Genomic DNA, 18,674 nt, shown 5'->3' on the forward strand with positions numbered 1-18,674 from the left:
TCATAGTCTACAATATATATCCATAATATATAGTATCTATAACTGTAATTTATAATAATACTAGACGCTCGTCCCGGCTCCGTTCGGATATCAAGATTCCTGCTTTATCCTAAGGGAACATGTTATCGGGATAAAAAGTATCCTATCACCCAAGTGGGTTCATACTCTGCCTGTATACAAAATTTCATCAAAATCCATTCAGAAGTTTCAGCGTGATTGACGGATAAACAAACAAATTTTCACATTAATATTAATGTGATTATCCTACCAAAATTATAAATGCGAAACTTACTCTGTCTGTCTAAAGGTGTACACAAAACCATCTCCCTTGAAAGCTTGCAACTCATGTCACACTCACTCTGTGAATATTCCTGGGCGGTAGTGATCACCTACCATCAGGCGAGCCACCAGGTCCGTTGCCCGTTATTAAATAACACCAAAAACCTTATTTAAACAATTTCAACAATTTATTTAAATACAGCCTGGGTGTGTGGTTACATATACTTGGAACTCCCCTGATAAGTATACAAAACTTGTAGTAGGAGAATTCCCTCTTCCTCATTTGAAAATTACATGTGCTGTTTTTGTTTATTTTCCTTTGATTAAATGATTTACTAGAATATATGGAGAGAATACATATAAGAATAAATAAATAAGATAAAATAAATAAATAAAAAATAAATGTATATAAATACTCATATTAAAATAATATAAAATAATGTTTAATTTGTAATTCTATAGTGCAGTGTAATTCTGCTTTTTTATATATATTTTATTATATAATCTATTTTATATCTAATTTCCAATATCAATATTTCCAATAATATCGCACAAAAGCTGTCAACAGCGTCGTATGTAACCAGCCTTGCGTCAAATCACACTTGTCGTGAAGCTTGACACAACGCCAGTGTAAATATCTGGTGTCTATAATTGCTGTTGAGTCGTGGGACGAGCCAGGGTCGCGGTTCTGATGTATAGACATACGAGTGGCGGGTTTTAGGAAGTTTTATGGTATATGTACTTAAATTGAAACTGCTGTGTTTCATGTCCGGGAGTTTTTGAACTGACTTATGTAAGCTCCTAACTGATCATTTAATTAAATTGGCTCTGTTATTGTTTCTCGTGTTTTATCAACAGAATTTTGTGTTTATTTCTTCTGAACTTTCGACTGGGTGAACCATGATTTTTTTTTAATGTCATAGTCGGCAATGGAGCTGGTGGGTCGCCTGATGAGCACTACCATGCCCATGAACCAAAAATCTTCTTTGATGGATGATTCTTTTATATTTGAATTAGGCTTAGTTCCGAAAATTTGAAGGCAGTTTAATTCTTGTTTCAAGTAATTATATTTAAGTCGTCATTATAAAAAGTTTCTTAACTAGTTTTGTCACAAATAATTATTTAGCGTAGTACATAATAAAAATAGTTTGAGTAAGTTGAGCTTTCAGCAAGTTAGCAGTTTAATAAACTTAGGTTTTATTCATTGTAAATATTTAGAATATTTACAATGAATAAAACCTACAATGAATAAAACCTATAGACAATATATTACGTAATAGGCAATAAAAGGACAGGAACAAGTAATTTGAGCTTTCCGTAGAGACGCTACGCGGCATCCAATCGTAAATACGATATAATAAATAATAATGAAATTATATTGTTACCAAAATAGATATGCCTTTAAATAGCTATAGTATTTGCCTTGTTCAGAAAACAAGTTTTTATAGTAAATCCGTTTGGTTAAAAAAGGTTAAAAATACATTGACTCGCAACGTATTACAGTCACGAGAGTATTCAAGGATTCAGTTCCGGAAAGGTTTGCATGAGGCACTGTGACGTCACAGATCGATTTTAGTTGGGTCATTTTTTGACCTTTGCGGTGCGAGAGAAATGACAAACGTCATTAAGATCCGTGACATACCTATGAGATGTGGTGCAAGTTGGGAACTGCGAGCGATTTTTAAATTCATTGGTAAAAAATAGAATGTTATGAGTAGATTACATTGTAGGGAAAAAAAATACGTAATTAGCATATAAGTATAATAAATGCATTTATTGAGGGATGAAGAGAACAGATACTACAAATCAAAAACGCCGTGTTAAAATACATTTATTAATAGTGAAATTCAAATTTGAAACAATTTTGTTATTTTCCATTTATATTTGAAGGCAATTAGTAACGAATACGAATGAATGAATTTATCAGGTTTAAATTGTACTCAGTTTCTAATCCTTCTATTAGTTTAGACATTAATTCTACAACTAGTGTTGTAGTTGTCGCTTAACCTCATCGCTTACGTCCCAATCACCGTCGATAGCAAGGTGATTAGTATTTCGGGCGCGAATGGTGGGAGCGCGCAGTCTCTTGCCGCCAGTCGATCCGTGCGCCCGTCGCCACTGCGCGCACCACACTGACGCGCATCCCGCAACCCGAACTAACCCATTTTCAAAAATAGAACACTGTGATTTTTTACCTCTAAATTCTGTGTTTGTGATGTGCCAGTGACGTTTGCGAATAGCTGCGTATCATTACACTTTCACCTCCAAAGAGTTTTTGCAAACGGTAAGTGTTTATACAATTTTCATCCCAATACACGGAAGTAAGAATATAAGGAACTGAAAATTAGTAACGCGTAAACCACGGAACTGGATTTGAATGATGTTTAATGGTTAACAAATTGCATGTTAATTAACAGACTTGAGGAATGTTAAACAATTTGTGGTTAAAATTGTAGTTTTAATTATTATATTGTTCATTGTAATGGCGGAAACTGTTGTCATTCTTAGCATAAAAAGACTTCAACGTGCGAACGTAGCTCGTTGAAGTCTTTTCTATGTATGCGCTCAACGCAACTTACTGGTGTACGTTAAATTGACAACTTTTATTTTGTATACTTTATGCAACGGTCTTTACAACTTAACTATATATTTTTTATAACCTGTATCCTAATAATTATGAAAGTGTGACTGACACCTGCTACTAAAAATGTGACGCAAAATTAGCTAACATTTTCAAGTTTCACATCGATACCAAATATCCAAATTGTGTAATCTATAGGAGAAAAAGGAAATTTAACGGACGTATTCAAATAATTTGGTTTTTCAATTCATAGTGTACATTATTGTCAGTTGATGATATAATCGGAAAAATTTGCAGTTTCCCAATAGCTGTCCAGTGTGTTTCGTAATCGCCTTGAGAGCTTCGCGACGTATAATTTGTATATCTTGAATAATATTAATTTTGAATAATGAATAATTATTCAAACCGCTTCTGTTGTGTAATCAAATATGTTTTTAAGGAATCTCAAGGACTTTGTAGTTATTTGACTACATAGTGGCTAATGTTGGGACGACTTAACTCTTGTCTGGGATTCCATGGTTAATAAGTCTTAATAAAGGACAGTAATAGTCTAGAAAAAACGATGAATAATGAAGAATGAATAGAGTAATAACTATATTAATTATTTTCCTTTCATGTATGTAAACCAAACATAAATTTTAATGACAAAGAAATCTCACTTTCATAAAACTTTATCTTATTGTTAAGTGGTATCCTCCCGTTGTAAACTATAAATTAAATTCCATATTATACACGCACACATGCAAACATATGCTTATCGTATTATATCGGTACCCTTCAGTGCAAACAGACTTTCAAAAGTGGGTCATAATCAACTTTTCATACACTTGACGGACGTGCTCAGTTAATTAAAATATTGGACGTATGTTATGATTTAAAATAATATTTTTCATATGATTAAATTCATTGGTTACCAATGAATGATATTTATCCGTAAATAAGAGCTATAACATGCATGTTTTAAAAAGTTGTGTTAAATGTTAAATGAACTAAATAAAGATGATTTTTATTATTATTATTATTAGTTTCATTTCTTATTATGTATACTTCCAGTGGCTATTTAACTATATTTCAATTCCAAAATAAACTTATACGACAGCTTTATTAATTTTAATTTGTATATAATAATAATAAACATATTGCGTATAGACAAATATGCGTATAACTTTAACCCTAAGTTGGTAATAAAGCATTAATAAACGTCGGTCTTGAATCTAGACAAACCATACCATCGAGTTATTTAATACCAGTTCGTCTCATGCTCCAATAACTACGGTGTTACTATTGAACTGTGGCCCACATCATGTAAACCTTTCCCAAAACATTCACATAGAAAATACGCAGTTAGCGAATCGAAAGTCCCACGATGAACCCATCAATACAATTTCATCACACATCACTAGCATTCAATGCACATTACTATAATAATACACGTATTATAAGGTGTTAAAGTCGATATTTGTACATCATTCGAATAAAGGATTAACAAAAGAAAGCTAATGGTCCGGGTAACCGTAATGTCTGCTGCATATTATTGTTGTCAAAAGCTATTTATATTGTTAGCTGTTTTGGTAGTTCGGAATACGTGTTGAACTAGTTCCTTAATCAAGTCATGATTATGAAAATATCATGTGGAATAATATCGTGAAACAAATAAGAATAATTTAACGTAATCAGTCACAAAAATAAAGTCATAGAATCTATGGAGAATATGTATCGTAAAGAGTAAGACTGAGCTACTTTTAAATATAAAATAAATATGTATGAATGTAAGATATAGCTATTACTTTAAATTTTAATTCCGTCACTTTTCGCTTCCCGATGCAGAAAAAAAGTTAATGAAACACACACGTAAAAACGATAATTTATTCAACGCTACATACATGCGTTTCAATTTATTCAAATTGAGGTAAGGCGTTCACATGCTACTTCGTACGTTTCCGAGTTTTAAGGTCGTCGGAAGAGAATAATTTTAGTAGGTATACTTTATAACAGTAACCATTATCAATTTAACGATTTGTGCGTTCGTATCAGATTGCTTTAAGCTGATTTGTACTTTATTTACCTGAAAATAGGGCCGATTTCGCTTCATGTTTTGCATATATCCGGCACTTTCAATTTTCCAAATTATCATAAGGTAGTTGTGCACTTAGTTTGCGTCTGTGAATTGAATGGAGTTTATTGAATGTACTTAACCAATCATAATACTTAAAAATCTGATTTGTTCCTTTTAGAATTCATATTTTTGGTAATTAAAGTAGGTTACACATTCTGGAATATTAATGATTAAATTGTTATTAATACTTTATATAAATACCAAAAGATACTTGCAAATAGTGTAAATAAATTAAAATTGTTTTTCTAATAATTGAGAAATGCTCTAGAAAAAACTGTTTTTTTTTTAATTTCATTTCGTTCTATTATAAATATGATATAGATTTAAATTGAAATAAGCTACTGCTGGCGTCTAAAGTTTTTATTACTAGAAAATAAGCGTGAGTAAAAGTGGTTCAACTTAAATCAAACATTTACTGGGCTTAGTATTCGATAGGCGTATAACCAGTTGCGAAACTTGGATATCTGTTACAACATTTACCAAGTAAAGTAATTTGACCTATCAGGCTATATAGGATACTAGCTAATCGCCCTGGATTTACGCGTCTATATAAATCTATCAAATTGTTTGTAGACGTGTCTTTGTTTTTAGACATAGAGTCCTCTTGTGGGATAAGGGGCAAATTTAACGATATCTGTTGTTCTGATCGAGTTTTTTTTTCAAACTCAAACTCAAACATTTATTCATTCAACTAGACTTCTTATAGATATAGAAGCACTTAAAAATTGTCATATTACCCAGTTTACAAAAAAGTTGATGATCAGCCATCTGTGTGAAACTGAGAAATTGTTTTTAGTCCCCACCGAGAATCGAAACCAGGGCCACTCGATTCTATGCTCACGCTTTTATCACTATACCAGTGAGGCGGAGGTGTCATTAGATGTTATACTGAATAAATTTGATAATAAAGCTATTAACATACAAACAAATAATCTATTAATTTCGTAAAATTACTTAAAAAAGATAATTGCGTCATGCAATTATCGTAATCTTTCATCATTATTATTTCTAATTAGCTTAGCGTTTTGAATTAGTTATAAATCGAATCGTTTATGATATACCGAATGTTTTATTATAAACATCGTATGAAATATTTAAACATGACTTTTAGTAGGTATGTTTCCCTATAAAACTGGTTGAGCTTGTTACCAGATTGTATGATTTTCGTCACATATGCCATATACTGTGTAGCAAGTACGTAAACACGATCCAAAAAATATTAAATTTATCATTCATTCACCTTATAAATTTTTGTTCATAAGTTGTATGATATAAAAACCATATTTGTACCCATTTTAGTGTTATACTTTAATAAAGCCTTAGGGTCAAATTTAGGTCTTACCAAAACCGATTTAAAGTATATTATCTGAACGAAATTGCAAGCAAAAATTATCAAATTTTGCCAACAAGGTCGTGTGAAATGACCTTAATTTAAAATAAATGACCACCATCTTTACATGCGTTTATATAACATTTTTAGCGTTACTCAATATTTACCAAAGCGTATGTCACTGGAATGTGACTATTCGATTGTATCATTAATCGTTCACCTCAAATAATAGTAAAGACAATGTTTGCTATTATCGCAATCTTAAGCCTCCATTAAATAGTATGAAGAAATTTATTTAAGCTTCTTGATAGGTTTTTGATATGAACCTCAATGTAGACAAAAAACATGGTGGAGTATTAAAAGAATGAAAATATATGAGGGAAAATATGAAATGCATCGCCCTGAGCGTGACAAGTAAACTATAAGTTGCAGAAGTTTGCTATAGCTATTAATTTATTAAGCCCGCATTACATTTTCAATAATGTATTTTCCTATTTTGAAAAAATACATTATATTTCACATTTAGGCGTCATTGTGGTAAAAGTAAATAAATAGAAACAACAATAAATGGAGACTCATATTTTAATTGTAGTCATAAGATATACACCCTTGACCTTATGATGACCGTATAAACTTCAAAAAACACTAAAACGAAGATGCTAATATGATATACGATAATAGGCCATTTTGAAAACATAATGAGGACCAATGAACAATATGAGAAAAATAATAATTTATTTCGCAGCCTCTAACATTTTAAGTTAATTTAAATGAGCCGGATCTCTTGGACCAGTTTCTTATTGAGTTTCTTGATTCTGGTGGGATTGAAACATTTCATTCATGTTAATTTATTAATAGTTTGAGTTTACATCATTGATAAAATCATCATTGAAATTTAAAACTATGAACCAAGCAGTTTAACAGTAGGAATGTAACATTGAAATGTTAAATAATATTTTAATTGTCCTTTAAATTCATTAGCCTATTTTGCTCAAGTATTGCAGGGAGACAATATGGAATATAAGGTTACATACAATAATTCACCAGTAACTACGCTGCGTAAGTGTATGTTGGGCATGCCGCTTTTTACCATTTTACCTTAACCGATTTGCGTAGTCGAACCCATTTTTGATTGTTTAACAAAGCCCTTAAGCACTGTTCAATATGTAAACTAGTTCTTCAAAATGAAATGTGTTCATAAAAAGTTTCTTAATTATTTTCTAATAGAAAATTATAGTTTTTTTCAATATTTATTTAGAATGCATAAATAATATTATATGCAATGTATCGTGAAGCAATAACGACATCCTGCCGCGGAATATTTGTTAATCTGGTTTACATTGAAAGGTCGTTTGCTTATTTTTTATCATTTTATGAAGATGATATCAAAAGGTGAGTATTTTTGAAGAAAAATTATTTTAAAACCTTGATTTAGGCTTAACTTGAAATGTTGACGGTCGCTTTAGTTATTTTTTTAAAATTAGTTACAACAAATGTAAGATGGGAAAAATGAGAACACAATAAATATAATCCATGGTAGAAATGCGATTACAAATACTCAAACATAGTCAGAGCGCGTCGCTAGTTAACTATCTTATACTTATTATTTGTTATTAACCAAATATATCCAACTGCCTCGGGGCACAATCATTCATATTTTAATTTAAATTAAACTCATACCAGTAGCCTTGAATCAATCGTGTGCAGGAAATATTTTTCAATATTTAGAAAGTAAAATGTTTGTTTTTATTTTTTAAGACTAGGCGTTACCTTCGATTTTGCATACACCTTTTTATTTTTTGACAACTAGTTAAAACCTAGGTTTTATAAAGCACAATTTCATTATTTAAATCAGTTTTCAATGATTATCTTGAGTATGAAAAAAATGCTGCTCCATAAAAAACGTAATATTTATGTTTATTGGTAAAAAGATTTCGAGGATACATTAATATTCAAGAATTAATTAATTTCCTTAGATAAGAAATTATCAAGCACATTAGTATTCTCTTTTAAATACACATCTAAAATCTATGTGTACTATAATGGAATGATTGTTATAGTGCAATTTGTACAACTACTATAACTATATACTTGTAACTATATATAACTATATATATATAATCTTATTATACGCTATGACTTACATTCGATTTCATCAGATTAATTAATGTCTCATACGTCAGTTATTTGACGTACACATATATTGGTTGTTAAAAGTACTGTGAAGTCATTTCACAGCAATAAAACTTCATAAAGTTATAAAGGTAATGAGTTACTGATCGAACAATTTGATTAACAAAAATGTACCCTATGTTCTTGGAGTAAAGCTCTGTTTACATTTGACATGTGTTTGTTTAAATCAGTGGTCTGGTGATGTTAGTTGGAAAGTGTTTGTCGGTTCAATTGGATGTAATTTCTATTTCGCCTTGGGCTTATATTATAATTTTGGGGCTAACAAACCTGCATAGAGAAACGTCAAGTACATGTTTTAAATTTATATGTTTGTATTTACAAATTCGTCAGTTAAGATATCTCATAATATAGATTCTGTGTTACTAAAACGCAGTCGTAGTAAGTTCTTTATTCCCATGATGATATTATTTTGGAAAACGTTTTTCTGTCTCTAATCAACACTAATATTATAAAGAGGAAATTTTTGTATCTTAATATTTGTGTATATTTGTAACTTTTTCATGTAAAAACCAAATTATTTTACCGCTAGAAAGCTACAATTTCACTGAGTGACATAGGCAATATATATACCACGGGCGAAACCAGGGCGAACCGCTAGTTTCAAATAAATAGGACGATATATTTTCACAATAAGTTCGAAAGAAACCAATCTGTCGAATAGGAACTAATAATTCTAATTTCATTCTTGATACAAAAAATCGAATCCGGAGCTAATGTCCCAATAATGTTATTACAGAATATTTAAAAAAACATTTCACATGGTAATAAAAGTCCTAGTCGTACGAGTTTTTTTTTTTCAATTTACATATTCATGTGTCATCGATCTCCAATCGCAGTAGAACTAAATTATATAATAAGTTTATTTATATCTATAAGCGGTCGTTTAGTAGGCAAAATTCGAAATTCGAATTCTATAACTACGAAATGTATGTATGCGTCAACTGCATGGGAGCGTGTGTAATATTTTTTTATTGATTTTAAATATTATTTAGACACTTTTTTTTTAATATGACTATACTACACTCCAAACATTACACTCCTCCGCAAAAAAATCGTAAAAAGACGTACAAAAAGAAAATATGGGTGCTCCAGTCTCCGTAACACATAAAGGCCCTTTTTGTTTTCTGCCTAAAAAAATAATACATTTTTACTTAAGAAATTTATCACATTTTCATATACTTTTTCTTGTAAGCGCTAAAACACTCAAATGTGTTCAAAATTGCCTGTAAAGTCCGCTGCCATTAGAGACTTGGTGTGTAAATGTGACAAATATTAATAAAAATTTATTTTTAATAATGTTGTGTCTATTAAACAAATTTCCCGGGAAGAATAAGGTAGGATGGCATTCTCGTCCGTCTCGTCATGCAAAAATCATTAAAATGAATAACAAGAAACAAATTATTTGAATGATCCTTTTATATGGTCGATACTAGTTCACACATTACATTTAAAATAAGAGCAATCAAACAATACGGACATAAATCACATTCAATTTATTATAGTGAATTTAGACTCCATCGCTTGTTACTAGGTGGTACTGCAGAATACGATCTGTTTACGATTCAGTGACATTTTGGAAACGTGTTGCTTTGGGTAAAACCGGACGACCTTTACCACCCACCTGATTGAGCTACGTATAAAATTGATATTTATAAAACCTCTTGTATAATGAAAATATCAAGAAGTAAAGGTTTGGAATAAAATGTTTTCTTTTAATGTTGTATATTTGGGAAAATGAGTAGCGATGATAATATCTATTTAAATTTATGTTTTATAATTGAAAAAGCAAATACCTATTTACGTATAATATATTTATTTGTTAATATGTATTCGTATACCAATCTTATGAGCTTTGTGCTTAGTAAATAAAAACGTATGCAATTATTATTTCTGTTTAATAATAAGAGAATCTGCAGCTTGGTACACGTACTTCCCATTTACACCTGCAAGTAGCTAAGTATTTCACATTATAAACAAAAGTATAGTAATTTTAGACATACATTCGATCAGTATAAATATCATTCTATGTAAATGTTGGTAGTATAGACTGATAGATCTTAAGCTTTATTTAATTTTAATGGAGGTGCGTTTAGTTGAAAGTAGGTCGCTGTACTCAGCCTATGCGAAACTATTCAGTATATTATGGTATCTGTTTGTGCACTTTCTATCGCTATCTGAAAGAGAAATCACCTCTAAATATACCTGAATTTAGATATCTATACAAAGTGTGTATGATTACCCTTTAGTATGATAAGCCTTTATGGTATACGTACAGAGACTTAATTATTATTAAAATATATATTATTGTGTTTTTTCAACTGTGACTTACCAATGAAAGGGCGTCGGGAGCTGTAATACAGATTATTTATTATCTAGCCATCGTTTTTTTTGTATGTGTTTATTGTATGTTTGAGAAATAAACTTATTATATAGACTTTAAATTAAATTAGTGAGTCAATACATATTTTTAAAATGTATGTATATTGTAACAAGAATTAATGTTAAAGTTAAAAAGAAATAAAATGAATCCAAAACTTAATGAAAAACATCCGTCAAATTATGCGTACACTCACCCCAGTTAGATCGAGAAAATCCAATAATTTATTACATTTAGATAGGAAATGCAAAAGTAATGGGTGAAACCAATAAATTGCCAACTAAATAAAAGCTAGACTTTCTCAAGTCTAGATACCAGACCACAAGGTCGCTTTGTGGTAACAGCCAAGAGGAAGTAATCTAATTATTAGAACATTATTGTGTTAATGTATGTATAACTCAATTTACTATTTATATTAAAGTGAATTTCCCAAAACCGTAGAAGATTCTGAATTAGACTGTATGGTTTTAGTTTTGTTACCCGATAACTCATGAGTTTTGAACTGATTGTGATTCTTTCATATTCATATTTTGTCATTGTTCAATCAGATAATTAATTAATCGAATAAAAATAACACAATGTGCCTCATATTTTAACATTTATATCTCTAAAGAAGATAGTAAGTAACCATAGAGTAATATCTTTTAATATCGCGTGAAACAAAGAAACTCGTAATGTAATAATAAATAGCGACAGCGAATATTTTCTTAGATTAACCTACTTGGAGTTTAGAAACATGCGCCAGCAACATTCCTGCCATTAAACAATGTTTTGACGTAATTACTGGATGAGTTAACGCTGGGTTATTCAACTTGGAAAGTCGGAGAGAAATGTTAGAGATTGTTTGTACGAGCGCACATGAAAATGCCGGCAAAAACAATCTGTGTGGATTTTACTATCGAGTATTTTATATAGTCCATGTGAGATTTATTCAGCAATAACCCAATTCGTTTCCTAGCTACCTAAACATTGAATTAACATATTTTTAATTTAAACTTACTCGAATATGATTATTTAATAATGAAAGTTTTTTCGTTTTGTTAGCATTAACATAATTTGTGTTAACTATTTTATAATATATGTCAATAATGTAGCATTTGAAGAGAAATTTAAGAATTTATAATTAAGTTTCATTTAGGTAATAGTAACATTTTATTTATATGCTCTTAAGTTAAATTTATCACACCAAGATATTATAAAATCAAGCCCATAAAAAGTTGCTCAAAAGTATCACGAATTGTCACTAATTTCTACACCTTTTTGGTACTATCTTATTTCGTGGCGACGACAATTTTTTGTGCTGAAAGAAAGTGTAGACCGATACTTATAACCACAAAGTCAATTTGATAGAAAACAGGTTATGGTCTATTGAGAGATAGACAATACGTTTAAAAATTTATTTTGACATCTCTATAACTTTTACGTTAATGGTTATCATCTCGAAAATGATTACAAATTATTAAGAGGAAATCTTTAGCAGGATACACGATAACCTAAAATTTAAATATATAGTTATGTCGTTTTGATGTTTCGTTCGTTTTCATATTTATAACAATTTTTTATAAACAAAATCTCACAAAATTTATGGAACCGTGTATAGCAGCTATAAACTGCTTATACTAATGAGCAGAATTTTCCAACTAATGAAAGTAAAATAAATACATTTTATTGAAATAAACGTAATAAAATGGTTGCATTAAGCATTATATCATAACAACCTAAACAAAATATACCACTCTTGTTAAAACGTCATTACTCAAAACATGATGCAACTGACAAGTTCACTGACAGGTAATATCTTCAAACTCTTCCCGATTGTAAGCCGATTAATAAATCATAATGCTTTCCTAATACAAGATTCGTCGGCCAAATCACAAGGACGGACAAATGTCTAAAGTCAATGTCTCTGTCGAGGATTGTGACAGATTGTGACGTTTATCTGTTGCTGGTGTACTGGAAGTGTCTTTTCATAGTCAAGATTCTAGAACCTTCGGTCGATCGTTCGCAAATAGAATAAATGCATAAAATGTAAAATGTTTTATATTGTGCACAATTTGAATAGTTACAATATTTTTCAAAACTAGGATTTCAAATTATTTAATTTAAATGGATCCAGTAAAATCATATTATGTCAGTATGTTGTTTCAAATAATATTTATCTTGTTTCACTTCAGATATAATATATCCGAAAAATATTTTTCATATTTATATTAAAGGTTTTAAAATAACCATGACAATCCATTTTTTCAATATTAATTTGTATATATACTTAATGCTAGCAAAATCATAGAGATTATTGTTTTATAGTATAAAATACACCGGTGTATTATATCGTATCGAAATACAAATATATGATCCTAACTGTACATCAAAGTATAAAAGGTATCAAATGTCGGAGTGCGGAAACCACACCATACTGACCGGAACTAAAGTCGAACAATGCTTTGATTTGAATAAAAATAGATATCAGGCTCCTTGTTTGTACTATAGTATGGTTCAATGATCTTAAAATATGATTAATCGATGAAAGAAGATCGCAAAATATCGCAAGAATAGGTGAGGGGTATAAAAATGGTTGTGTATTAATCACTTATTAAATTCAATTTATTAGTTTACTAGCTGCGCCCCGCGGTTTCACCCGCGTAAGTCCGTTTCCCGTAGGAATATCGGGATAAAAAGTTGCCTATATGTTATTCCAGTTGTCCAGTTGTTTACACACCAAATTGTATTGCAATCGGTTACGTAGTTTTTGCGTGAAAGAGTAACAAACACACACACATCCTTACAAATTTTCGAACTTATAATAATAGTAGGATAATTCGGAACCGCACTAATATCTTAATCTTATCTTGATACATATAAATCACGTGTCATATCGTTTGTCCGCGACGGACTCCTAATCTGCCCAACCGATTTAAAATTGCACACCATGTTTGATCCAACTTAATAGATAGGATAGGTTATATTATTTCAATTACGTATAAGATTGCCCGGGCGGAACCGGGGCGTATAGCTTGTTTTATATATAATGCCGACATAACACTTGATAGTGACCTCACAAAATCGTCGCAGGACCAATGTCTAGATTTAAAATGGATGGTTTGTCGTTAGCATAAACCACTGTAATATATTTGACTAGACGTGTAAGCGATACTATTTATTTCGTTCTATTTGCGTTTTATCGAACGTGGTTAATTGAATATTAGTATTCTGAGTAGTTTAATGTAGATTTAAAGATAGCATTTAAATCGACACGTATTTTGTAGACATCTGAATATTATATTGTTATAACTTATGATACTCTTAAAGTAATATAATTCAAATTCTTTTCATGCACTATTTAAAGTATCCATATCAAATACTAGACACTCGTCCCGGCTCCGCCTGGATATCAAGATTCCTGTCTTATCCCAAGGGAGCATTTAATCAGCACAAAAGTATCCTATCACTTAAGTCAGCACATACCCTGTCTGTATATTAAATTTAATTAAAATCCGTTCAGTAGTTTCAGCGTGATTAACGAACAAACATGCAAACAAATAAACTTTCGTATTTATAATATTCGTGTGATTTAGAGGAGTAAGTGAATCAACATGGTCCCATAAAAAATAAGCAAGAAAACCAACCAATACCACTTTCACAAAACAGCATTATCATTTAAAAAGCTATTAACAAATTAAATACACACTTATCTTATCTACAAACCACAAACGAATTTGAACCAGACAGTTATAATAACAGAATTCATTATAAGTGTAAGTTTGAAGTTATTAATAATCTTTTACTAGGGTATCAAGTGATATGATTGACACTAGTTGAGGGTATTCTAATAAACAATCATTTTACAATGATTACACTGATTGTCGACCGCCTCCTTGATACATTGGTTAACACGTTAGCGTAGAACCGAGGGGTCCTGGGTTCGATTCCCGGTGGGGACGCACAAAAAAAATGTCTCGGTCTGGCAGGACACAGAAGGCTGATCACCTACTTGTCCATAAAGAAAATCGATCAGTGAAACAGATGAATATCATCCGCCCTAGTAGGGAACACGGGACTTTACTTACACTGATTATCATTCGATTATTTAATAAAATTAGCTTCATATCATAACGATATAGTGTTAAAATAGCTGGCCTTACTATGGCTTTTCAGTAGTCGTATTATGTACCAACCAGAAATATAACAAGCATATATGATAGGGCTTTATTGTATACATTAATAACTCGAGATTCAAATAAAAATCCTACAATAAAGAATTAATTCGAATCAATAAATATGAACCTAAGAAATCATTCGAATGAACTATTTAGAAGTTAAAACACATTTAAAAGTCGATACAGTTCGAGTTACAATCGTAGAAAGTGTGTAATGACGTAACTATGAATGATTAATCGATATTTTACTAGATATATTTGAATCGATCCGGCGATGCGTTGATTGGTAACGCTACTGATTTATTTATGTCCGCCTTTATTCGATTGGATTGTTATTTATGATATAATTTTTGTTACAGGTACGTATCTGGAATACTCGAGAGATGCTTCTGGAATCATGTTACTCGATACATGTCGATCTCATAAACTGAGTGAGTTTCAATGATAGTAACTGGTCAGTAAATACTCTAAATGATCATTCGAATTAATATACACACCGAATTATTAAACCTGTTGTTTTCAATTGTTAGCTAGAAATACATATTATTCATAATTTTAATTTATATTTCAAAATCGGTCTTCCAAAGAAACAGAAGGTTAAATAATATTTTTTTAGTAGGTAGGTAGTAATATAAAAAGGAGATTAAATATTAACAAAAAAATTTATACTTGATGTCCTAAAAAGGCAATTAGCTTCGCTGTCAATAATGTAAGTTTAAATCAACCAAACTAAAAGTTTCTCAAGCTTTCAATTCCTACATTTCGTAACATTAATCTTAATACTTTTTGACATTGTCATAGAATATATAAGTTGGTTGAATAACCTGCAGCTGGTTTCCTGCCTAACTGAATGCAATCTATGCATATTGAATTTCAACCGTCGGTATCGGTAAAGTGTAACTTCCCAGAAAACCAACTGTCGATATGTTGTGTATAAATGGAAATGTTATGAGCATAGGCGACTTGAGTCCATTACAAAGGGCTAAAGAATTCTAATGAATGGTCTAACCATATAATTTGGGCTGTAATTTCAACAGGATATTTTAAAAATTACTTTAATTTTATGCTCCTAATTATATGCTTACCTAATCTATGTAAGCCTAAGGAATTAAATATCCAAACGTAGAAAACAGATTATTAAATAATTCTAGAAACATAGAACTAAACTCATATAGTATTAATTCCATAAAAAGCAATCATAGAAAAAATACAATTATATCAATCCTATCCTACAAGTAAGCTGAACAGAGTCATGCTTCATTAAATTAATTCTTACCTAATTACGCATATGACGTTGCCTCACTGCGGCGGCGGCGTGAGGGGCATAAACACACGCGTCATAGATTCCATATTGAATACTAATAGAGTGAAATTGACATTTGTTACTTATGATATCGAACAGGATATTCCAGATCATTCTTTTAGTATGGAATTTTGATACAGATTCCGTGATGTCACTATGCAAATAGGATCAATTAATCGCCAACTTTATGCTATTTTGTCGAACTAATGCATTATGGATTCGTTTTAATTATTGATTGACATTTAATATCATATATCTTTATTATAGAGGACGTTTGATATGTCTGTAAAATATTAATTTGGCGTCATTATTATTCTAAGCATATAAATACAGTTTTACAAACGTCATAAAACGTGTAAATTATGCATTAAACGTAATTAAATAAATAATTTTGTGAAGAGTTTCAAATTTAACTATATTAGAAAATAACAAATCGTTTGTTCTATACTGCTCGTTTCCAGCAAATAAAACCATATTTGCTACGATAGTGAAACGTTATATCACGCTCCTGAAATAAAAGCAATCGATGTCCTTTTGACAGGAGTTTTGACAGTACAGATACACAACAAATGTCACAATGAGGTCGATAGCCTGCATAGATAATTTTGCGCATATAATGACATTCAACGATCGAGATTATCTCTTGTCCAGCACGCGTCATTCTACTTAGCGTTATTTTTATCTCATGCCCACGTAATAAACCCACATTTAAAAGGTTTCGCCTTTTTGTAACAATGAATAGGCGACATGATAATGGATGCAACTGGTATGCCGGCGCGTGTCAGCCTGTTTTGTATTGATTGCTTTTTAGACGGACAGTTTATGAACGTTTACTTTAGATATCAAGATTGGAGTAAGAGAACACGTAGGCTTTCAACTGAGACAAGCTTTTTAATGAATATTTGTCGTGAGATTGGAGAAACTTTTGTTCGTGAAGTTTTTATGAATAGTATCTTACTATTAAGAAGATGATTTTATAAGTAAATATTAATAGAATTTACGATATGTTAACGGTATATAAAAATATGTTTTCTAAACATTTATTTAAAAACTTTTACGCTAGAAAATTAAAATTTCACTTTGGATAAATTAAAACAAAATTTTAATATTCAGCGACATCAAATTAACGATCACTGTAATATCTAAATCATTAGTTTAATCATCAAATGTAGTGATATACCTAATGAATAAAAACCGTCGTAAAAATTTCCACATCAGAAATGTTTGGTTTCTTATTTTTATTATATAGTACTATCGGTCCGCCCCGGCTTTACCCGTGGACTATCTAACACTGAAAAAATTTTTCAAAACGGACTAGTTGTTTCTGAGATTAGCGCGTTTAAAATACAAAACTAACAAACAAACTCTTAAGCTTTATAATATTAAGTATAGATGAGCATATTGTAACTATTATTTTGTCAATAGATACATTCAGGCAAACAGAAGGTTTCTTATTAACCGATTGCATGGTTTCACATTCTCATAACAGCGTGATTAACTTAATCTTAATAAGGGTACGTTGAGTAATAGGAAAATAATAAGTCTCGTCTACAATTACGCCGACTTATGACTTGTTGCTAAGATATTTATTGCGGGAACATAATATGTTAGGTATGACAACGTGATCACAATGGATGAGCTAATGTTTAGGTGGCTTGGGAAAATTACACAATTATAGGTCATGTTTATACTCTGCTCGCTTGGGCCCAATGTGCAATTTATGGAAACAGTTCTGGTACAGATGTCTCATGAGGAAATAGTTTTATTTCGTGCTCCTTTTATTCTCAGAATTACCATCAGAAAGCGATATTATACCGCTGTTAAAGGTAGCCTAAGAAACTATCTCCAAGTACAAAAACCATATTATAAAATCGTTCTGTTACAACGTAAAAGAACGGCAAACACGCATACGTATTTATAATATTAGTATCAAAGGATATTTATTTATTATAAAGTGCTACGAGTATAATATGTCGTTTTTTGGAATAAATTTTATACTCATTCAGTAATTAGTATAAAGAAATAAAAGAATATGAAGAAAATTGTTTACTGCCTTAGCAGATAGGTTACAGAGGATCGCTTATTAGTTGATACTGGTTATATAACAGTTGAACATAGTTACTTATGATGGAAAGGGAAACGGAGACTTCATTCTAACTTTCTTTGAAGGAATTACATGAGCTAAATGCGTATTTTATAATGCCGTATAGTTTATGTACCACTGGACTAAAAAATCTGATAAATTGGCGAGTATTGAAAAGATTGATACGGTAAAAAAAAATCATAAAAATACCCTAAATATTTTGTTTGAACTATTAGAAAACATGCTAACGTAATG

The 18,674-nt window shown here is 30.7% G+C and overlaps 1 protein-coding gene across 2 annotated transcripts in view; it reads left to right on the forward strand.

Moving 5' to 3' along the window:
* The window catches only part of LOC119829257, a 140,520-nt gene that overhangs the window by 46,062 nt on the left and 75,784 nt on the right, over positions 1–18,674 (forward strand). The window contains exon 1 of one of the 2 annotated variants that reach the window (XM_038351676.1): positions 2,332–2,563. The exons of the other annotated variant lie outside the window; for it this stretch is intronic. The gene's annotated coding sequence lies outside the window, so the exon portion shown is untranslated. Of the gene's footprint in view, positions 1–2,331; positions 2,564–18,674 lie in introns of those variants that run through there. 2 annotated transcript variants of the gene reach the window in all.

Source organism: Zerene cesonia, chromosome 10, assembly GCF_012273895.1.
Source record: "Zerene cesonia ecotype Mississippi chromosome 10, Zerene_cesonia_1.1, whole genome shotgun sequence".
NCBI lineage: Eukaryota > Metazoa > Arthropoda > Insecta > Lepidoptera > Pieridae > Zerene > Zerene cesonia.